Genomic DNA, 23,930 nt, shown 5'->3' on the forward strand with positions numbered 1-23,930 from the left:
AATAAATTTCCCTCTGTTTTTCACTCTTGAGGCATCAATACATGTTATTATCTGCTCTGGAGAAAGAATGAACTGCTCATGCATCTACTGTGGGTCCCAGGCAGAAAGTGAGCACTTATTTATAAACTTATTTATAAACTTTATATCTATTAACATCCTGTTCTCTGGGACTGGAACCTGGCCTTGAGCAGAGCCTCCTTCAAACCTGGCTGATGGTTAATCTGCTCCTGAAGTGGGTTATTCATGTGGAACAGCCACTTCAACATTCTCACAGGAGCTGCATATCCAAGGGGAGAATATCTGCTCGTTTCAGGGGCCACGGCTGTTAATGCAGCAAAAAAAGTAGTAAAGAAAATGTCACTGACAACAGAAGATTAGAAAATAGGATTCCATTAGCTGATACATCAAGGGAATAATGGAAAATATTCCTGAGTTTCGGTCATTTTGAGGAAATGGATACTTTAAAAGGCAGTTTCCTAGCATCAAAATGAACTAATCTGAGAGGCATAAATATAGTTGATGAGCTTTTTAATGGTCTAGTCTCACTGGAAGGGCTGTAGACAGTACAAATCTCTTCCCCAAAAAAATCAGGTCGTTGCTCTAATTAGATCTGACACAGACATGAGAAAATGCCTACAAACCCTGCAATCAGTGAAGATAAATTTCTCACCTCCAATGCAGCCACCTGAAGATTACACCAGATAGAATCAATGCCCAGCTGTTTTAATCTCAGATTTATACCACACATCTTTTGAGATGCAGCCACGGGGTGTGTTTTGTGCAAACGCAGAGTAAGGGACCATTTCCCTGGTGCTTCCAGGATAACTTGAGGCATTTGGCTTTGATCTTTGCTGGTGCCAGGCTTGGGGCAATCCCTGCCTTGAGGTACCAGAGGCATCCCAGGCTCAGGGAGTCACAGAGTCCCAGATGTGCTGCAGGGAAAATCGATTAAAGAAATGCGACACCTTCCCTGCCATGGGAAGGGGACAGCAATTGTGGCAACAAAAAAAAGGTTTCTGGGGTTTTTTTGTTTTTTTTTTTTTTACTCTTTTTACTCCAAGAATGTGAGTTAGGAGCTTGGTGGGGGGAGAGGAGAAAAACAAATTTTGGGCATCTGATTGGGACCTCAATTCTTTTTGTGGGTTGAGAGCAAAAGAGGGAGCCCAAACCAGAGGAACTGGGGATGTGCTGTGGCTCCTTCCCTCACAGCTCTTGTCTGAGGTACTGGGTGACCTTTATTTCAAAGGCTCTAAAGCCTGATGCTATTTAAAATCCCAGAGATGCCCTTCATTATTACTATAAAAGGACTGGCACACATATTTTATGAAGGATTTCACGTTGGTCATCAGAAAAGGGAGAAAAAAAAAAAAGCTTTTGATGCTAGTCTTTAGTCTTCCACTCTAAGCACCTCTGTTTAAAAGTCTCAAATTAGATTTTGTTGGGAAAAAAAAGGCGCTGGCACACTCATAACCTGACATACTTTCCATTATAAACTCATTTCTACTATAAACTCTGAACATAAAAGCTATAAATAGCGCCTCCACCACAACTCAGATTTTCCCTACGTGCTCTGAATTCAGAAAAAATATTTGGACTTCAGCTGATTTCTTTCTTTATAATTCTTAATAAATAGATTACAGCACTTATTTATTGTTTATTTATTTTTTAACGAAATAAACGTTGTAAGAAAGTATTTTCTGTCTTGTTTTGGGGATAAGAGATTTGTTTGCAGCTCAGGGAGGGACACAGAGCAGTTCCCTGCTGGCCCAGGGTAGAGCAAGCAGCAAATCCCAGGGAAAAAAAAAATAAAAATCCAGGTCCACGGCCCAGGATCCAACCCCTCTGTTCTGTGCTCACTTAAAACTTCTGCAGCTGTTAAGCACCTTTAATTTCTCAGTTAATTTCAATTTTAGCCAAAATGATATTTTTTTTACCTCTCCTCAGGTTTCCTTCCCTTCAAGAGAAGTTGTAAATATTTTGCGCTGTCCTCCCACCCATGTGCTCCCCTCCTTCCAAAAGGACATTTCAGCTGGAAAAGATTCTCAAAAATCTCATTTCTTGTGCTTGGATGTTAAGGATACAAGAGAATGAGATCTAACAACCTGGCATCCAGCAGGACATCTAGAAATGGTTCCTCTAGCTGTCCTAAAACACCTGGGATAATGCTGAAACCTTAAAAAAAACCATGAAAACCTGAAAAAAAAATATTCAAATAACCCTCCAACTGTATGGAAAACAAATCTGCCAAAAAATCACAAACAACAAAAAACAAACCAATAAAAAAACCCCAAATGAATATTTCTGAAGTATGCAAAGTTATTTGAGACTTCTGTGTTTTAATATTTTTAATATTTTAATATTTTAAGGATAAAGCTGTGAAGACCCAGTTTTCCTTTTGCTGGCCATCAGAAAAAAAAAGGAAAAAATGACTTAATTTTGTAGCACTGGCAAAACAGTGCAGTGGGTGCTGCCAAAGATAAATATTGTTTGGTTTTCAGCAGGCAAAATGAGAGGTTAAGCAACACTGTCTATGGTTCTTGGTCACTGGAGAGAAGATATTAATTTCACAAGAGAGATCCACAGCTGCAAATTCAAGAAACACTTTCAGCTGTTGCAAGGTAGCTGGGGGGGGGGAGTATCCTCACCTGGAAATGTTTTCTGGCCCAAGTGTTCCTTGCTGGGCTTTTCCTTGAATCTATAAATGTGTATTTAGGGTTCTCTGCATTGTGGGTATGTACAGGAAAAAAAAAAAAAATCACAAGATTTCTGTTTGATTTGGACTGCTAAAGGTGTTCCAGAACATCAGTTTTAATTTTAAATAAATAAATAAATTTATATTTATATATATTTATAGTTATATGTATATTTATATTTATGTACAATTTTATATTTATATACATTTTATATACATATTTATTTATATATGTATATAAATCTAAATTTATATAAATAAATAAATAAATAAATAAATGTGTGTGTGTGTATATATATATATAAAATCTTATATGAGTCCACTTAGATTACTTGATGCTGGCTGCCATCTCTCTCTTTTGGCATTTAAGATGCAGGGATGAAAATCTATTTGCAAGAACCACATATTATGTTCATGGTTCTGAAGGAATCCTCCTGAGGGTGAGCTATGGCAAGGTTGCTGGAGGACATTGCAGTACTCTGCCATTTCTCAGAGAGTCCCACAGCTCCTATTTGTTTTAAAACCTGAAAATATAATGTCAGAAATGTAGCAATTTGCTGTTAAAATGATGCAACATAATTAATGCCTTCATGGGGAATATCTTTTCCAAGCTGTATGCCAAAGTTCATGTTGGCTTTCCTGAAACCCCAAGGTCAGAAATGTGCCTAAATCCCACGTGCCAAAACCTGGAAAACCCCAAATTATCTAAAATCTGTGGCCTCTCCTCATGCTATAAATAAAAGTGATTTTTACTTTGTGATATCTCTTATCAAGCACATGCCCACAGAAAAATCAGCAGAGCAAGGGGCCAGCACATGAAATAATTTTACCTGCTTTGAATAAAAAGTGCCTAAAATCCTTCAGATGATGCCTACGGATCTATAAATCAGTAATTTCAGAGGCTATCCATAGTTTAACAGGAAAATGAAGTCAGAAAATCAAATGAAATATTATTGGCCTCTGAGTCAATGAGTCAGAAGACATTAGCACACACAGCCCTCACTGTAATTACTCAAGATTTTTCAGGCTGCTGTATTAACCTTTAGAAAAGTAAATAGTGGAAAGCTGCATGACTGTCTTCAACAGAGCTGAAGCCAGAACTGCCTTTTTTGTCTTCTGCAAAAAGAACAACAACCTCATTGCTCAAGGCGTTCTGACCAGATTTTTATTTTCCTTTGACTCATGTAGACATTTATTTATCTTGGTAAAGTAAGTGCGCAGCATTCACATACAATAAATCTTCAGCAAAGTGAATAAGGGAGGGTTTTCCTTGAATTCAAAAAGATGCACTGATTTCCATATATAATTTCTATTATTAGATGCATTTTTAAAGTTTTAATTTTGCTCGCTAAAATGTGTCATTTATAAGTGACAATCTGTATGAATTTTAGGTCGGTTTTCTCTTTGTTTCTACACCTTCCCTGTATAATTTGTATTTTTTTCCTGGAAGCAAGTTGGAAAGTTGAATTAATTGAATTTTTTTTTCTCCTAGATGATTCCGAGTACTTTCAGGCAGTCTAGATTCTTTTATTTCACTCCCATCCACTTTCACTGCAGTCTGCAACACTCAGACATCTCTCCTGAATTTGAAATTACACCTACTTGAAGATGGTAGCCCAAAACTCCATTTTCTAAAGGAATTGCTGCTTTGGGCTCAGGGGCTCAACATGTCACCAAAGCTCACAAACCCTGGTGGAACCATGAGTTTGAATTAAAAAAAAAAAGCGAGTTTGTATAAAAAAAAAAGAGTGCTATGGTACCAGGTGAGCAGAGATTGACGACAGAGATGCACTTCCCATGCAGCTCCTCTGGATTCCTCCCTGATAATCCCTCCCAAAGCCATTGGAGGTGGCCAGGACCAGACTGGCTTGCATGAAGAGGATGGGACAAGGGACAATGCCATGAGAAATAAACATTTCCCTGAGGTGAAAGGCACGACTGCCCTTGCTTGACTGGCTGCACAGACACATTTCACAGGTGACACCGCGCCAGGTAAACCGCTGAGGCTGCCTGCAGGAATTATCTGTACTGTCCCCACACCATCCCTGTGAGCAGGGGAAGTTTTATCATCTCATTTTGGTAGGTGGAGGGATGGAGAACTGAGAGCCTCCAACTTATTCAAAGCCACAGAAGGATTTAGGTCTGAGCAGGGGACTGAAGCAATGCTCCACCAGCAACAGTAAAATATCCTCACAGGAAAGTGTCCTAACTACTCAGCAGTCCTCTCTCTCTCCTATTAAAAGCAATACATAATTAAAAGGCAACAGTTAATATTGGTTTTTCGGGTGCCTGGATCTCAAAATGATGCTGTGCCATGTTCTTTGCTGGCACAGCAAGTTCTCTCCTTGGAACAGGGAGGAGTTAGGATGGCAGAAATCATCCCTGGAAATCCTGTGTGGGCTCTCCACTATGCATTGAGATGCTGTTCTGATTGGCAGTGAGATGTTATTATTATTATTATTATTATTATTATTATTATTATTATTATTATTATTATTATTATTATTATTATTATCATCATCATCACTGTTTTTAATGAAGGGATGGGACTACAGTTGGGTTAAAAATTATTTATTGCTCAGACAAATATCAGTTTTAAAGGGTGGGGGATTTAAGAGGACAAGTAGCTGGCTATAGCTTAAAGTGGTCATAAGTCCTTTGTTACAATATTTGACTTTTTCATCTAATGGACAGTGGCTAAAAAGCTTATTTTGGTTTTCTAACCTATCACTTTTACTTAATTCTACTGCAATTAAGTGTATACTTTCATTCAATAGGCTACAATCACATGTACATATGCTTCTATTATGATCTCTAAACTCTTAGCTTACTCCATATAATTACAGTACTACATTTTAAAAATCTTCTCCATCTTACCTAACAGAGTTTCTTACTGAAGGCATAATCTTACATACAACTATAGAAACATAAGTTTATAATTTTTCTGCTTAATTTCTGTGTCCTTTTATTTTTACATCAATCCAAGCCTCTCCCAAGGCTGCACATCAAACTCTCCTGTGTCTTTGGAAGTTTCCATTTCTTTCCATTTCCCACAAGACTGAAGCAGCAAAGTGCTGGGATTCAGCCCCTCAATGAAACTGCCTGACTTGCAATCACCCCAGAATTCCTTTAGGGATGATAAAACTACATTGGAGGGATGCAGCAGGGATTTATTCACAATTCTGTGCACCTCTGGCTGTCCTCTCTGCGGTTTTATTTCCGGAAAAGGGAAGCAAAGGTCAGCATCACAGCCTGCTGCTGGCTCATCCCTCACTGTCCCAGCAGAGCACTCCCTGGAATTGATCCCAGGTGATTTTGGGATGAGATGCAGCACCACAAGAGGCTCTCCCAGCACTGAATCAAGCTCCCGCAGCTCCCTGAGCCAGTCTGGAGGAGATGTTCGGCTCAGGGCTGGAGAATTGCACCAAAGGTCAAAGCCAGGAGCAATTAAGGGCTGGGTGGCAGGAAATGGAGGACTCTGCAAATGAGCCCTGTGTTTTCTGTATTCTGTCCTGCCTTCCTTCCTTCTCTACATCCAGTTAAACACAGTTCTGATAAGACTTTTAAACGCTTTGCAGCAGTGCCTACCATGTACTGAAGAGCTGAGCTTCCCCCTCACACCCCTCAGTTCCTTGTTGGAGGAAAAAGCAATGCCACAATTTTGATATATTTCATTTTTCCCCCACTATTTTTACCTTCCTTTTTCCTTAAAAGGCTCTCAAAAACACAGCTAAACTGGAGCTTTGGCCTCAATTTGTAACATCTCCTCCTTTTTTAACTCTTCATTCTCTCCAGTTTACTCCTGCAGTTCATATATTTGAGCTTTCCATTGTAAGCACAAAGGTCAGAAGACTTTTCCTACTGGGAGTCAAGGCTCTTATCTGATATTGTGGCTTCAAAACTGATGACTTAATAAAACAAACCCACAAAATGTTATGAGAATTTTTTTTTTAATTTTTTAATGTTTTCTAGGCCACCTGCCATATTTAAGCTTCCATGACAGAGGAACATGAACCAAATTTTCCTTGAGGTAAACCCACATATATTTCCTGTGTGTTCTGCTGTCCTTAACAAAGTCTGGGAAGAGCTTATGTACCTGCAGAGAATCAGAATTGCCTTTTTCATGGCAATATTTATGAGAATAAAAAGAGAATAAAAAGTTATGGCTGTTGATTGGAAGACCGTTTAATTTGTCCTTTTGCTCATTTTTATTTGCGCATTTTAACTGGAAAAAAAAAATTAGTTGGAAAAGAAGAGGAGTGTCCTTCTTCTGGTTTTCCTCCAGATAAAAATTTTTCATCTATAAATTTCCCTGAGGATGGGGCTGTGAGGTCATGGGCAAAAGAGCCATTCCTCACAGGTGGCACAAACAGAAAGCCAAAATAGATAGAGCTTTAGGGAATATTCAAGGCAGAAATAGATAGAGCTCTAGGGATTATTCAAGCCAGATACCAAAAAAAAAAAAAAAAAAAAAAAAAAAAAAAAAAAAAAAAAAAAAGAAAAAAAAGAAAAAAAAAGGAAAAAAAAAGAAGAAGAAGAAAAAAAAAAAAAAGAAGAAGAAAAAAAGAAAACTCAAATTGGCTGTTTGGTGTCAAAGGAATTCAGATATGGTGTGGTTCCACATTAGAGACCTCCACCTCCCTCTCTTTAGGTATTTTTCAGGGTGAGCTCTTGCCCTCCACCATGTGGTCACCATTTTTATACTTAAAATCATAAGATTTTGTATTATTTTGTGTGGTAAACTTGATATAGATGTAAAGTTGCTACATATATATATATGAATACATACATATATATATATACACACATATATACACACACACACAGATATTTTATATATATATATGTATATATAAAAAACACCATAAAACTTGCCAGTCGTCATTCCATTCCATAACTCTGCAGTTATAATAATGAGGAGTTGACGAATATCATTGTGTGTGGAAGGAGGGTCATGGTCTGGCCTTGATTATTTTGCACACTGCAAGTCACAGGGATAAACACAGATTTACAGAAAGGTGTAATCAGCTGGACGTAAAGCCACATTTCCCCAGCACCATGTCAGGGAAAGGCTGAAGTCCAAAAAAACAAAAAAAATTGCAATAATTCAGTAATGGTGCAGAGATCAACCAACGTTCCTGAGAGAAAATAAAAGAATCTCTATCAATCACCAGATGCGCAAAAATAAGTCACTTTTTGAAATATGGCTTGACAGAATCTGTGTCTCCTGGTCTGGAAATAAATGTCTGTGCTTTCTCTTGACACTTACAGAGTTTTCCCTAAGTGTGGCAGTTTGACTTTTTATAGGCAACCATTATTCCTTGGAAAAGTCCGATTCATGGGACATTATGTCATAATTCTCTGCATAATTTGCTGCCTGATAGGTCTTGAAAAAGAGTAAATCTGAAACTTCTATCAACTTGGTATGCAAAACGGATCACTCTGCACAGCAACATTCACAAGTGAGGATGCCTCTTCTGTCTCAGATTTGCAGAATGTGATTGAAAAGAAATAATTTTGAAGTTTTGAGTGCCCAAATGAGTTTTGAAGTCAGATTGGGGTGAACTGTTCCTGTATTTGGATTACTTTGTTCAGGAACAGAGTTTTGATTTGGGCTGCAAAGTGTGAATTGTCATTTGCCTCTTTGGATTTTGTTAAATATTTTCCTAATTTTTTAGGTGCCAAAGTGTCTTTGTAGGTTGTTCTATTGGTGTCTCAGTTTACCCCTTTTTGTTTTGTTGAAAACATTATTTTCCTTTTTTTTTTTTTTAAATTTATTTTATTTCTCCAGTCAGGCAAAACCATTTGAAGGAAAAATAAAAAAAAAAAAACTTCAAAGCAAAAATAATTTAGTCTCTTCCCACTTTGCAATTTCTAAAAACCTTTGCATATTTTCTATTCCCTTTTCCAAGGAATAGAAAATGAAAAAACCTTGAAGGGCACCAATGCTGAGCAGCCCTGGCAAAACCCCATTTGAAACGTGCCTCCATTGTCACAGTGAGCCATTTATTTCCTAACCACTTTTGAAAACATGTCACACTAGTTTTGCCAAGAAAACATCTCCCCAGCTCCCTTATGAAGATGTTAAACTTGCCACTGCTGTTCTTCCATCCTGCTGGGGAAATGCCCTGCTGGGCTGGAAAGTTTTTCTTTTTGTCTGGTTTGATCAGAGCAGAGCTCACATTAAAATGCAGATGGAGCCAGCTATGGGGGTTGCTTTGGGGGGAGAAAAAAAAAAAAAAAAAAAAAGTAATATCTGCATGTTTCTCTTGGTCTGCTCATGGTGGGAAAACAGATGAAATGGCTGGAAATTGGGAGCAACAACCCAAGAATTGTCTATATTTTCTGCATCAGCGACAACAGCTGAATTAGTGGTGTCTCTACCTGCTTTTTCAGCTGGGCAAAATCTAGAAAATGCTCGGGAGATCAACATCTTTGCTGTTTTTCCCTGGATCTTGGCTCACAGAGAGGGCCACCAAGTCCCCACAGCACAACAAAGTGACACAGGATGATAAATGTGACCAGGCACAGCCACTGCATTTACAAGCTCTCAGAATGGTTTAGCTTGGAGAAGAATTTCAGGACCACATCAAGTTTATTTACTTGCGAATGGGTTCTAATGAAAGCAAACAAGGAATAAATACAGCAACAGCTGGAAAAACCCAACCCAACCCAACCCAAAAGGTCTCTCGGCCTGACATGCTGATAAAAGCTGAGTCATATTTTGTGCACGTATTTTAGATCTATAAAATCAAAGCTATCAGAAAAACAAGTCACAAAGACTCAGCAGGACCTCACATTTTGCTGCAGATATTTGAAAATCCAGAAATGTAGCTTTTCTGAAAATAACAGTGTGCGCATAAATCCTCCAGGTTAAGGGTGAAATTAAAATCCCAGACCTTCCCTGCTGTGTGTGCAGCACCTTGGGTGTTAAAAAAGCTGAGCAAATCACCTCAGGCCATGAGCAGCATGATCAGAAAGTGGTGACACCACCATGGTCTGCTGCAGTTGCACCTCATGTGAATCACTGAAATTTCAGTAGGGAAACCACCACACATCCTGTAACATTGTTTTTCTCTGATATGGCTCCTATAAATATTTTGACTGGGCCCAACACTCCAGTGTTTTCACATTTTTCACTGTGCTTTTCCTATTTCTAAGCAGTATTATTTTTATGTGGCTCAGGGGTGGTTTTATTTTTCGCCTGAAAATAAGTTTATGGGAAAAAAAAACCCAACCAAAACCCAACCAGCAATCACATAAATATATTGTGATGCAGCATGTTAATGAATAGGTGGGTAGTTAGTTTTCAATTGGAGAGTTTGGGAGGCTATTTTGGCAATGAAAGTTCTTTTTTCCTACGTTAATCGTGCCCTCCTTCCATAGGTGCAGGCCTTGGTTCCTCTGCTCTTTGCAGATGTGCAGAGTTTTGCTGAACGCTTTACTGACATCACCTCGTAGGTACTCACATCTATAAAATCTGAGCAGATTTGGGGTTTTATGAGCTGCTTCCCGATCAGCCACGTGTGTATGCAAATAGATGAAAAGTTTTATTCACTGAGGGCTGCTTGAGTTTCCGTTGATTCCACCCAGTCTCTGACGTGAGCAATGTTAATTATTTGCGTTTTTTTCTGGACCAGAATCTCCCAGAGCAGAGGATGCGCACGGGCTGCCACTTCTCCCTGCGTGCAGGCAGCGCTGCAGGAAGGGGATTCTGAGCATCTGAAAGTCTTAATCACAGCAGATTTAGGGATTCCTCGCGGCAGGGTTCACTCGCTGACACGATTTAGGCACCAGCCGAATTATCAGGCACCATGGCACAGGCAGTGCGAATTAACATAAGGGCATGCAAAAACCCCTCAATGCACCCAGAGCAAAACTGATCAAACACAAATTTGATCTATCTCTGAGTAACCCCATGGCAGAGGAGCTGAAACCAGGCCACCTTTATCTTCCCCTTCCAACCCAAATAATTCCATGTTTCCTACTTTTCCTTCTTTTTGCGCTGGAGCAGTTTGAAACTTTTTGTTTCTTACCACTTAACATTTCTGTCAAGCCCATTTCCATTCTAACCTGCCTCCACGCCCCACATTTTCCTTGCATTAGATATATTTCCTTGTATTTCCTTGCTTGAGGTAATTACAAGCTGTTATTAATGGAAAGATGTCACAAGATAATGGTCTCCTGCAGTGAGGCAAATGCCAAGATGACATTTTTTGCAGCAAGACACATTTATCCAGGGACATTCTTCTGTCTCACGCCTTATTTTATTTTTTATTTTTTATTTTTTTCTGCTATGCCAAGCCATTAATGATGCAGATTTTGCCCTGATGTGCCCTGCAGTGGCAGTGACTCTGTGTGCCAGTGGAAAACTTGGTCCCAGGAGCCTTTCAGAGCCCCTCATTAATAAAGTTTGTTTTTCTTTCCCCTGTGATTCACAGCACCAGGCTGGGCAGAGCTGAAGGGGAAGGCAAAGCCACCTATGAAGCACAGGGCTGAGCCAATTAACTCACTTGCTGCTGTGATATTTTGCCTTCCTAGTCTGTAATTCATAAACTTTTCCTGATTAATGGGAAAGCAGGCTTTAGCCATTAACTCACGATTTTGTTAACAACCTCCTGTGGCAATATTTCATGTGAGCCTTGGGAAAAGGTTTAAATGTTTGGGGGTTTTTTTAATTTTTTTTTTTTTTTGAGCTATTGATCATGTTTGAGACACCCAGCCTGTTGTCCTAATCTAAATAAAACAAACAAACAAACAAACAAAAAAGTGTTTTCAAAGCTGACAGAAGGAGAAGGGCACAGGAGTTGTCTGTTCTGCTGAGTGTGACGTTGCCATTTGATTTCCTGCTCAGTGATGAAAACCAGGAGAAAGTTAAGCACAGGGAGCTTGAATTTGCCACGTATTTTAACAGCCCTTTTACTCCAGTGGCCACTGTGGCACTTGTTTTAAACTGGTAGGATCAGAACCATGCGTTCCCCTCGCTTGGGTGATGCGCAGTGTTGATGGTGGCATTTTATAAACAAAAAATAAATGAGGAAGAAGAAGCCTGTGAGCTGGCCAGATTCCATAAATCCCATCACAAAGTGCATCCAGATGCATGTTTGCCTGCCTAAAACTGTGTCGTTGATGGGATCATTTTTAGAGCTATGAGAACTGACAGCATCTGAATCCCTACCGCTGAATAGACAATTCTTACAACGGTTAAATAAACAATTTTCCTTTCCAATAAAAAGAAAATTTAAATAAAAAGGACAATTTAATAGTAAGTTAATAAAGACAATTTAAGCTACGGGTGCGTCTGACATCTGAGGAAGGTGGGGATAAACAGCAGAAAAGAAGAAAAGGAAAAAAAAAGGAAAAAAAATTTATGAGCTTTTATCGAATATTAGAAATAATACATTTTCTTCGTCTGTGCTTATCATTGACACAATATTCAGGAAAAAACAAAGGGGGTTAAGAAAAACACATCCTATGTGATCAAGGACTTTTGGAAGGAGCTTTGAAATCCTTGCTGCTGGGCACAGCTTCTCCTGACAAAATATTTGGGCAGAAATTTCCTCACTTGTTCACTAACAGCCAAACTGATTGTTAAATTGTGGCTTTTTTTTTTTTTTTTTTTTTTTTGACAGAGTGGTTTTAAAAGTCTCAGCAAATACACGTTAGTGGCAAATTATAAATAGAAGCCAAACTGATTTTTGTCATATCTAATGGGCACTCAAAACACAGACATAATCTCCCCTTAAAAATACAAAAAAAACCCAACTGATTTTGATTTTTTAATGGTAAACGTGAATAAATCTAACCACTTTCAGCTAAACTGTTCCTGAATTGGTTACAGATGTTGAGAATTCAAGAAAATTCTGCCAAAAGACTCGGCGATATCCACTAGGTGGCAACCAGCGACCGCGTTTGGGCCGCCTTATCTCCACAAAACCTCCCATTCATACGGCAGATAAAGAGCTGCATTATTAATTTATACCACTGCATCCACTCTGCACCTAATATTTGTTTAGCCAGCTGCTTCCTCTAATCCTCCTTAAACACCGTTGATTGAAATCCTAAGTATATTCAGAGTTTTTAAATTTTTTTTTCTTTTTTTTTTTTTTTTAATTTTTTTTTTTTTCTCCTTACCCCAAAGAACATTTTGTTACCTACAAGTTACAAGCTGCCTTTTCAGGCGCAGCACTGTGTGCTACAGTTCCCACCAGAGGAGACAGAATGTCTAATACTTCCTCACCAGCAACAGAAGCAGCTTGTCATGTGAAAATAAATTTATATATTTTTTTTTTTTTTTACTCCCCACAAAAAAATTTTCATTTCCATAGAGTTCGAGCAACGAAATACACCGTCAGGCTCACAACGAAACAGAAATGCTAAATATTTCAATTTCCAGGAATGGTTTAAGCGCTGCTTCAGTGGAAAAAAAAGGCAAATGAAAAGCGGAAAACATTAATTCCAGTTTTCGCACCTTAATCCTTGCAGCGAATTGGAAAACTTTTAATGAATTTAAGTGCAAGCAATTGCAAAGTCTGCCTCCACCTGAGGATCTCAGAACACCTTTTAAGGGGTGGTCCACACCGGTTCCAGATTTCTTACTGAGGGGCAAAAGGATGTTAAGTGACTTCATTAAATATTGATAACAGTCCTTTTGGCTCCAGGCTGTGACAAAAATATTCCTTTTAATCACACATCAGCATAAAAATCATAAATGTTGGGGGCCTATGGTAGAAAACACTCTTCTTACCAATTTTACAAACTCTAATGCAACACAAGCCCTCCATCCTTTCCTGAAACCTTTTCTCCCTCTGCCCCAAGCTTCTGAAGTTCTCTAGGGTTTTCTTTGGTTGGCTTTTTAGTTTTTTTTTTTAAATTTCTTGGGTAGTTTTAACGAGGCTCAGTGGCATGGGAAGGAGCAGAACCGCCCTGGGTTTGGGATGAGAGGATGCTCTGCTGTGGACTGTGCTCTGGCAGGGACAACACTTTTCTCCCTGATGGGCTTTTTTCCCTCTTTCCTATTGGGATCTGCTGATACATCCAGGAATCTTATCACAAAGATTGGCCTTTTGGCAAAATTTCAGTGACGACTGGCAGTGTCTTCATTATTACATTTATTTTTCAGGGGGGTTTAACTTGTAAAAGCTGCTCTCCATCCACATCTTTCCCGCCCTACTTTACTTTAAAGTGCTGAAAACCATCACAAACTGGTCTTTTTTTAATTTTCTTTTTTTTTTTGTTCCCTCCTGCATTCTTCCTCCTTCCCTTTCCCCTTGGCAGGTGTGTAAGGGTTGGGGTTCTCAGGATGATGCACTCAGAACAACTTTGCTGAGCTGCTCTTTACAAGACTGAGCTTTTGGGGCCTCAGCAGACCCAAAACCCCAAGAAAGCTGGAAAAACTCACGCCTGTGCGTGTGGCAGGAGGGCTTTGCCACACCTTGGCACTGCAGATCCCTTCCTCACAGCTGCCAGTGATGATTTTTGCTGACTGTGGTCTGTATTTCCCCACCTGTCCCCAGGAGCTGTGTTACTGAGGGGGTCTGTCCCCACATCCACACCGCCTAAATTCACCTGTGCTGTCAATTTCCACATCACACACACTCCTGACAACAACAGGGCTCTTTCCAGAGCTCCTTCTTCCCACGTTTAGGCACTGAAACAAACATAGATACAAATCCATTGCTGCTCACCACCTACATGACACCAAGCACCAACATACATGGCAGCGCTTTCTGCCCTGAAAGACCCCAGCAGCAATTAAACCCTCTCTAATTATACACAAACAGCAATAAACCTCCTTAATTCAAGCACACAAAGGCTCTCCAGCCCTTGCTATCTAAACCTACCACACAGGGAGTTTTGCCATGCAAAAAAACCAACGTTCTGAATGGCACCTCTCTGTGGGTTTGACCCCAAATGAGCAGGCAGTGAAATGATGCAGCTCTCAGAGCCCTGGACCAGCTCGTGTGCAGCTACATCTGTAAAATGCACATCTGTAAAATGATAAAGCTGAGGCATCCCAGCTTTACCAGGGAGTGGAGATGGTGCAGGAACCTGTGCCAAACCTTGCTCAGGCTTCCCCTTGACAATAAATAGCCAAATATGACATCAGTATGTAACATATCACATCTTATCAAAATCCCTTTGCTTCTGACTGGATGGGCAGAACTTTGTGCACATTCTGCTTCCAGCCCTTGAGACTTTTTTTTTTTCTCAGTCTACCACGCTCTTTTTCCCTGAAAACGTCCTGAAAACTTGTAAAAGCATCTGAATGGACGGAGAAATACTTGAAGAGCAAAACAGAAAACAAACAAACAAACAAAAAAAGTAAAAAAAGAAAGGACAAATGTCTGTGAGGAGAACAATCCCACAGGAGGAAGCCACAGAGCAGAAATTTTTGTCTTTCTGCAGCCTGCAACATGATCCCTCCTTTGGTAACACAGAGCGCTTAAAAGTCAAAGACACTGAAGTTAGCTGCTTGCAATCCGCCTTTCACCCTCCTCAGCTGCCAAATCAGAGCTCCCAAAAACCCCTCCAGAGCAGGCAGCCCCGCAGCTGATGCCACAGGCGCTGCTCGCCGGGTCCCCATCCCACTCGGAGCAGCAAAACAGTAGAAAAAAAAAAACAAAAAAAAAAGAAAAAAAAAGAAAAGAAAAGAAAAGAAAAAACTTTCCCAAAAGTTTGATAATTTTTTTCTTTTTCTTTTTCTTTTTTTTTTTTTATCCCCCCCTCTTTACCTTGCTTGGAGCTCCCTGCGAGTCGAGATGCTCTCAGGACTCTCCAGCGGCTGGGGACGGAGGGCAGAGGAGCGCAGGAGGAAGATTTTGGTGCTCACCTTGAGTCAGAGTTCTGCGCCTGTGTGTGTGTCCGTGTGTGCGTGTCTGCGTCCCGGGTGTCTCTTTGTGGACCCGGTCCAGGCAAGGGAGAGCCACTTTCTCACCGAGAGGAAAAGAAAAGCAACACGTCATGAGTTAAGTACGCCTCCAAGATGTCTTAATTACAGCCCAACGTGCTCCCAGGAATGAGAGGGGGGGAAAATGAACCCGCAGGATCGCGGGTGTTTTTTTTTTTTTTTTCCCTGCGGTTCACACACACACCCAAACCCCCGGAGCAGCAGGATGCCCCTCTCCCCCTCCACGTCCCCGTCCTCGCCCCTCTCGGGTCCGGATCCGCACCTAAAAAAGCCTCTCTCAAACTCCACTGCAAGTCCTGAGCTAAAAACTACTCGCGACTTTAAAAAAATAAAAAAGAAAAAAAAAAAGGGAAAAAAAAAAAAAAAAGAAGGGGAGAGAAAAGAAAGAAGTTAGTTGGTAGTGTGCTCCTCATGAAGAGAGCATTGAGTTTAGGGATTTAGGGTGTGTGACACCCGGGGAAACATGACACTTTTCTGACCACTTGCCTCCCAGCCCCCGCTCCTTTTTTTCCTTTTTTACCCCCCCCCCCGCCCCGCACTCCCATTAACTCCCAGGGAGTGATGCAGGAAAGCAGGAGTGCAAACAGCTGGACCCAACAGGATCCCCTTCTGTTCTCCCTTCACCCCCAACTTCCAGGAGAGTTATAAATCCAGGGAACAAACCCACCTTCTCTTATCACACCCCAAAACGAAAACACACCTTGCTCAGGGCTCTGGCATCCCTAAATCCCAAGACTTTATGCAATTCCCGAATGCCACCCCAGGCCAGAGTGTTCCTCCAGCACCAAAAATTTCAGTGTTGTTGTTCCCCTACACCTCGTAAGACACACAGCCCCGGAGGGATCTGCCAAAATCCACCAAGTGTGTGGTTTTAACCCCTTAAATGCCACGGCATGAAAAGCACAGACGCCAAATCTCACACCTGACAGCTGGAGGCAGAAGGTGTGGATGGTGCTGTATCTCTGAACGTGTCTAAATCTAAAAAAATCTGAATCTAAAAAAGCAACCAACCAAAAGCAAAACCCCGAATCAAACAACAGCAGATGAAAGGAACAGCGGGGGAAAAGGCCAAGCCTTGTTGGTGGACTACATGTTGGCAAGTTTGGGCTCAAATCGTGTCACTTGTGTAAAGCAGGTGTTGGTTTTTACTCCGCTTGAGAAAAACGAGGTTCTTGATGTCTAAATCTCCCAACACCAGCAGGAAATAAATGTGGAGCTCTTAACCCCTTAAACTTGCTAGGTTAGGAAGCGCACGTGGTCCAGCCAACTTGGTCCTGTGGATGGATTTTATCCTTTCCCCTTCCCCTGCTCCTTCTCCGACGCTGAGCAGAAGAATGTGGCCGTGTCACACCCACTGCAAGCCCCCAGCATCGTTTTCCAGCCGAGACCCTGCTCAGCTTTCATCGTGGTGGGTGTCAAAGCCCTCTCATCAAAAGAGGCTGCAGCCCATCAATCCCGCCCGAGCAGGAAATGCCAGAGCCGGACACATCCCGGGGCCCAGGCACATCTGAGGGGACACGGGGCTCCGTCCAGCACAGCCCGCTGGAAGGGAAAAGAAAACAGAAATAAAACAAACCCCGAGCAAATAAACACGGCTCTGTCTGGAATCATGGAGCGTCCTGAGACGCAAAGGAACCATAAGGATCGTCAGAGCCCAGCTTGACAGGACACCCCCAACAATCCCACAAAGTACCAGGGTATCGGTGTGAGGTTATTAATAAACCCCAGGTTTATTAATTGAAGGTTAATTATTAGATTTTGGTGGGGCAAGGGGGTGTGAAAGGCGCACAGTGCAACTTCTGTGCGGTGAAATATCAATGTGCTGGTGGTCTCAGGGAAGGTGTTTAGGGACCAAGGATGCTCGGACACGGCCAGGATTATTGTCCTACATGAAATGCATAGTCCATTTTCTCTGTGCAACTGCTTTTAGCACCTCTTTTACTGCCAGCTGTCTCCAAATTCCACAATTATTCTTCCTGCACACATCTTGCAGACCAGTGGCGGACCTGCTGCTGGTCCCCCAAGGCACCGCAGACATCTCCTCCTTCACCCTTCCCGTGGCCACTCGCCCTGAATTTCATTTTCAGGGAGGTGCTCACTCTGAATCCAGGAAAAGGGAAGGATTCAGGCACGCAATGAAGCACAACTTGATCCCACTGGGGAAGACGTGAGGTAAAACCGGGGGTTGGGTCCCGATCCCGCGGACACCGAGCTGGGGCACCGAGCGGGGTTCGGGCAGGGCTGCCCACGCTCCTGGGGGCCGAGGGGGTGCGGGGAGCCCCGGCTGGGGCGGCACCGGCCCCTCCCGGCCCAACAAAGGGACGTTTCTTCGGGGCGGCGGGAGCGCGGCCCGCCCGTCCGCCCGTCTGCCCGTCCGTCCGCCCGTCCGTCCATCCCCGCCTCCGCCGCGGAGGAAGCGGGCTCGGATTTCAATAACAGAGGGGGCTTTGATGGGGCACGGCGAGAAAACACAGCTCCGGCGGCGGGGCCAGGGCCGGGCGGGCGGGAGGAGCCGCGGGGGCCCCGTGGGCGGGCGGGAGGAGGGCGGGATGCGGGATGGGGAGCGGGGAGTGAGGGATGTGGGATGAGGGGCGGGATGCGGGATGGGGAGCGGGGAGTGAGGGATGTGGGATGAGGGGCGGGATGCGGGATGGGGAGCGGGGAGTGAGGGATGTGGGATGCGGGATGCGGGATGCGGGATGGGGAGCGGGGAGTGAGGGATGTGGGATGCGGGATGCGGGATGGGGAGCGGAGTGCAAGATGGGGAGCGGGATGAGGGATGTATGTGGGATGGGGAGTGGGATGCGGGATGCAGGATGCAGGATGTGGGATGTGGGTGGGATGCGGGTGGGATACGGGACGTAGGATGCGGGGTGGGATGCAGGTGGGATGCGGGATGTGGGATGCAGGTGGGATGCGGGATGTGGGATGCGGGGTGCGGGATGCGGGTGGGATGCGGAATGTGGGATGCGGGTAAGATGCAGGGTGCGGGATGCAGGTGCGATGCGGGATGTGGGATGCGGGTGGGATGTGGGGTGGGATGCGGGATGTGGGATGCGGGATGCGGGATGCGGGATGCAGAGTGGGATGCGGGGTGGGATGCAGAGTGAGGGATGCGGGTGGGATGCGGGTGGGATGCGGGTGGGATGGAGGCAGCGGTGCCTCGGCACAGAGCTCCGGGGACGCCGGGAGCACCCGGGAGAGCGGGGCTGGGACAGCGTCCCCCTCCTCCCGTTCCTACCCTCGGGCTCTTCTCGCCTCGCTGTCCCCACCCTGTCCCTCCCCTCCGAGGCGAGAGCCATGAAAGTGACCAGAAATGGGCGTTTCGCCGAGTTTTTTCGCTGCCCTCACATTTCTTGGTGTTTGTTTCCCCAGCACTCTTCCTTGAGTTGTTTACTTGTTTTATTTGCAGCGGGTTTGGGCTGAGAGACTCCAGGTCATCCACACCCTGTGCTGTGGGGTTTGGGTCAGCAAGGCTTTTAGGAGCCCTATTTTTGGTTTAGAGGCTCTCTTTTTGGTTTATTAGACAGAGTAAACCAAAAGGAACTGCAAAGTGAACCTGTGTGGTTTCTGTTACAAGTCAGGTTCAGGTAACTAAGAGGATGAAACATCACAGAGTCTTAAAATAAAGCCTTCTTGTAAATCTTAAAATTAATTCTAGCACCCTATGGAGGTTTGAAGACAAGCTAATGGAGCTGCTGGATATCAAGAGGATAGATCTCTGGAAAGTTCATTTTTTCCTGGCTTTTCCATAGTCATCCTTCAGGCCCCCACAACTGAACATTGCTGAGCCAGATTCTGGGCACAGGAATGTCATTTTTGGGGCAATATGTGTGTTTCCATGCATTAGGTGCCAGAGAGATGTTATCATTTTGTTGACCAAAGGCACGGGTTCAAAACAAGCAGAATGTTAATTAGGAGCTTCGCTTGAGGAGAGAAATGCAGTTGTGCGTGAGTTTTGGGTTAAACCCAGAAGCTCTGCTCAGCATGACAGGAGCTGCTGCACTGTCTCAAAGGAACCTGCCTGATTAGCACTCGACAGAGGTTAAAAAAAAAAAATAAAACAAAAAAACTCCCCTGATTTCACATAGTTCTGACACTCCCGGGGGCCTAATCTGCATATCTTGATGGGGATGTTTCAGTATCAGCAGAGTTCACTCCAGCTGAAGAGCTGCTCCACATGCAGAGCGCTGCTCCGCGCGCATCCCGAAACATTAAACAACCCAATCTATAATAGTGATCAGGGATGATCATTGCCCTTATTCCAAGCATGGTTTAGGTGTGGTTTTTTTCCTTCCCCCTCCCAGTATCTGCACCATGAAAGGGTGCAGAGTGAAAGCTGTTTGCTTAAACCCAGCTCAGATAAGATGAATAGATATTAGGTTTGCTTTTACCTAGGAGCACTGTCACCACGGGCAGCTTCACAGGCCTGCTGATTATTATTCCTGGCACCTCAGACCACAGCAACAACTCAAAAAAAAAAAAAAGAACATTCAGAACCATTTTGTGAAAGATTTTTGAGTTTTCCTTTTTAATATGGTTGCAAAGATGGTATTCTCTGCCAAAGCAAGTATTGTCATCCGTGTTGCACTGGACTACAATGGAAAAACATTTTGGAAACTCCCACTGTTGCCACTTGAAACTGGCTATTTTTCAGGCTTGGAGGAGAAGAACATTGGGAAAACAGCACCTAAAGCATAATATTCCAAATAAACCTAAAAAGTCAGGGGAGGAAAGATTTCAGGGGTTTGCTTTTAACAGGTTTATCACTCTGAGTTTGCATTGCTCACTTCTTGAGGGACTTGCTTCTAAACTTGTCAAAGTCCTGCCATCCAGAAACCCTTAGAAATTTTCAAATCGCACTAGCTGGTGCTCATCAGGGTTTTTTTTTGTGGGGGTGGCAAGACAAAAAGGAGATAAAGCCATAAACATACACAACAGATATAAAAATTAGGGTTCTTTAGTGCCACGGTGAGGTGCATTTAGGATTTGTCAGAAAAATCAGGTGTTGGCAGGCACGTCTTCCTGCAGGAAGATTATTGTCCTACATGAAATGCATAGTCCATTTTCTCTGTGCAACCGCTCTTAGCACCTCTTTTATTGCCAGATGCCTTCAAATTTCACAATTATTCTTCCTGCACGCGTCTTGCAGACCAGTGGTGGACCTGCTGCTGGTCCCCAAGGCACCCCAGACATCTCCTCCTTCACCCTTCCTTGTGGCCACTCGCCCTGAATTTCATTTTCAGGGAGGCACTCACTCTGAATCCAGGAAAAGGGAAGGATTCAGGCAGCAGAAATGAAGCACAACTTGATCCCACTGAGGAAGATGTGAGGTAAAAGCTAAGAATATGATGAAAAATGTGAGTTATGCCACTTCCTCTGCTTGGAAAATTCAGCAGGGTGGACGCTATGAGTCATTGGTATAAAGCTACTGAAATCTGCAGCAGAAAAAAAAAAAGGCAGTAGAACATACTCTTTTTATTTTTATTTTTTTTTTTTTCTGGAAACAAGCCTACACATTCATGCAAATTTTTTTTACTGAAAAGAAGAGAAAACCGCAGGAAGAGAGATACAAATATGGTGACAAATAAAGTAACACCCATTAAAAATTATTTAGTCAGAAGAAAATGTATGAAAGGACTGGTTTTCCAAACTGACTGAAAATAAAGGAAATTATTTTATGCCAGCTGAACAGTCAGCTTTCCATTTGAGATTATTTATAGATTTTCAGTCTACAGAGTTTTCTCCTTCTTTTTCACAAGTTGGGCTTTTTACATTATGAGGTTGTTTTCTTCAGACTGGTTGTCAGGTTTCAGTGAGATATTTGTAGCTCTTTAATACTCCTTTCAACATAATCTTTTCCTTTTTCACAGTATTCCCATTCCTACAGCTTAAGAAATGGAACGCCAACAAAAAAAAAAAAAAAAAAAAAAAACCATGGAAAAAAATTCGGATTATCTCTCTCCTAACATCACTTTCTCTGGAGATGGATGGATGGGCTCTGCAGAAGGAATTTGCATGGTCTCCATCCCGCCTGATTGCATCAGGAGAATGACTTTCATATAAACACACTTCTGACTCGGGCGCTTCATCGCGCGCGATCTTTACACGGCCCTCCCCAGAATATTCACTGATTTTTGTCTCCTGATCTGCGTTATCTCTGCCTTGCCCTGGCATCTGATTGGACTCATTAGCACGCTGTTGGGCCCGCGTCCAGGGCTTTTCTGAGAACTCTTTTGGTGTTGATTCTGCATCTCACAGGTGTCTGGGCCTCTTCCTCGTGCCAGGCTAGGAGTGCTCCCTCAGCTCCCGCAAGCCCAAAATGTCAATTGGGTTTCTGTTCTCCTGATGGACCCTGGGGGTGAATTGGTGGGGCAGAAATGGAGAGTGATCCTCAAGAAGCCAAGGAGGAAGAAAAGAAGGAAGGCAAGGGAGCAAGGATTTAGAATAAATAGTGTAGGAGCAGGAGCGGGAAGGTTTCTGCCACCAGCGCTCAAGTCAGCAAAATACTTGGCATTTTCACCATACTTTCTGCAGCTCTTACAGGTGTCATGAGCGTTTGTGCTCTGCACACCCCAGAAATGAGAGAGTTTTATTCCATGAGACAGCAGAAATCTGGTTTAGGAAGTGATAAAAGGGAAATATTGAAGGCAATCTTTGAACTGAACAGGTTCAGTAGTGGATAAGATACTTCTAAAGGCAAACTACCAACTTCTGTTGTCTTAAGCGCTGGTTTTTCAGTTCAGTTGAAAGAAAATAATCAGTTCCTGTAAATTACTTGGTTTGCCCTTACTGCTCTCATTTTTAGTTACACCTACGACTTCAACGCCAGCTGAGTCTCAGGAACAGTGAATGCCCACTGTGCCTGCTGGAAAATCAGTGAATTCTCCATGTGTGGGGCCTGCATCGTCCCACAAAGATCACAGGTACCCTCCCACACAGATTAGGTGGCGTTTTCCAGTCTGTAGGAACATGACTGATTTTTGGTGCTTAACACCACAATCCACACGACTTCAGGCAATTGTGGCTCCCTCAAAACTAGAAGTGGGTCCAAGGAGTGACATTTTGACATGGAAAACAGAGCTAGTTTCTACTCAGCGTTGGGCCACCACCAACAAAATGCTGCTAAAACTGACTGTGCTACCATCCTTCAAACCATTCAGACAGAAAAAAAAAACAAACCACTTTTTTATGACTGAACTAAGGCAGCCCAAGCCACTGGAAATGAGAACAGGACGTTGCTGCTGCCTGTCCACCCAGGCAGCACTGAAAACTCTGAAGATTTTGGCCAGCCTTCAAAACATCCACTGAGCCATCTGAGTGCAGCTTCTAACCAGCTGCTTGCCCCAGCACAGAACGAGGCAGCTCAGCTTCCCAGTGGCACATTCCCAAGTGCAGGGAAGAGACGGTGCCAGTGGCCTTGGAAAACTGGTGTCTGCTCCTGGCTAGGATATCTTTTAATAACCATGAGGAGCTCTGATATCAGTTCCTTATTTGAGTACTGCTTTTACTGGTCTCTTATGGGATGTGCCTCAAATGAGAGGTTTTAACACCTGAAAAATATTTTATGAGAGATACCTTGTGAAAGGTTTCTTAGAGGTTTTTGCCATTTGCATAGTTTAAAAGGCATTTCTGATTGTTGTCTTGTATTCTGCTGAGGTTTTTGTGTCCTGGATCTCCAGGAATATTTTCTCTGTGCCTCCTGGGAGGGTCCTGCAGGGCTTGCAGTGCTCTTCTCCTGTGCTGGGTGGTGTTTTCTGAGCCATGTGGAAATGTGGAAATGTGGGGAGTCGTGATTGCACTCACATTGTGGTACCTCCAAGGGTTTCAGCTTTGGAGGAGTTTGGATCAGGGAGGCCACGCAGGAGCCAGCAGCCACTTGGCTGCCAGGAAGGACACCAGGGCACCAAAAACCAGCTGGTATCCAGAGGCAGGGCCCTCAAGGCTCACACTCTGAGGCCAGCTGGCCCAGGGATGGGTGGCACTGACACTGTCACACGCTTTAGGGTCACTTTTTCTTAGTGAGGGGGTGTCGCAGACAACTTTTATGAAAAATCCTTTCCTTAGGACTTTTCCTCCTGAGAAGCTGAGAGGCCTCGGAAACAAAATGTAAACAATGGTTATCTGCTGCTGTGGAATGCAACAGGTGGATCTGGGATTGGTCTCATGTGGTTGTTTCTAATTAACGGCCAATCACAGCCAAGCTGACTCAGACTCTGTCTGAGACACAAGCTTTTGTTGTCATTCTTTGCTTTTCTATTCTTAGCTAAGCCTTCTGATGAAATCCTTTCTTCTATTCTTTTAGTACAGTTTTAATGTAATATATAT

At 43.1% G+C, this 23,930-nt stretch overlaps 1 protein-coding gene across 1 annotated transcript in view; it reads right to left on the minus strand.

The window, feature by feature from the left end:
- Positions 1–15,657, minus strand: part of HAPLN1 (hyaluronan and proteoglycan link protein 1) — a 63,907-nt gene extending 48,250 nt beyond the window's left edge. The window contains exon 1 of the mRNA XM_066569502.1: positions 15,427–15,657. The gene's annotated coding sequence lies outside the window, so the exon portion shown is untranslated. The remainder of the gene's footprint in view (positions 1–15,426) is intronic.
- Between the last annotated feature and the right edge of the window lie 8,273 nt (positions 15,658–23,930).

Source organism: Molothrus aeneus, chromosome Z (genome assembly GCF_037042795.1).
Source record: "Molothrus aeneus isolate 106 chromosome Z, BPBGC_Maene_1.0, whole genome shotgun sequence".
NCBI classification, from domain to species: Eukaryota; Metazoa; Chordata; class Aves; order Passeriformes; family Icteridae; genus Molothrus; species Molothrus aeneus.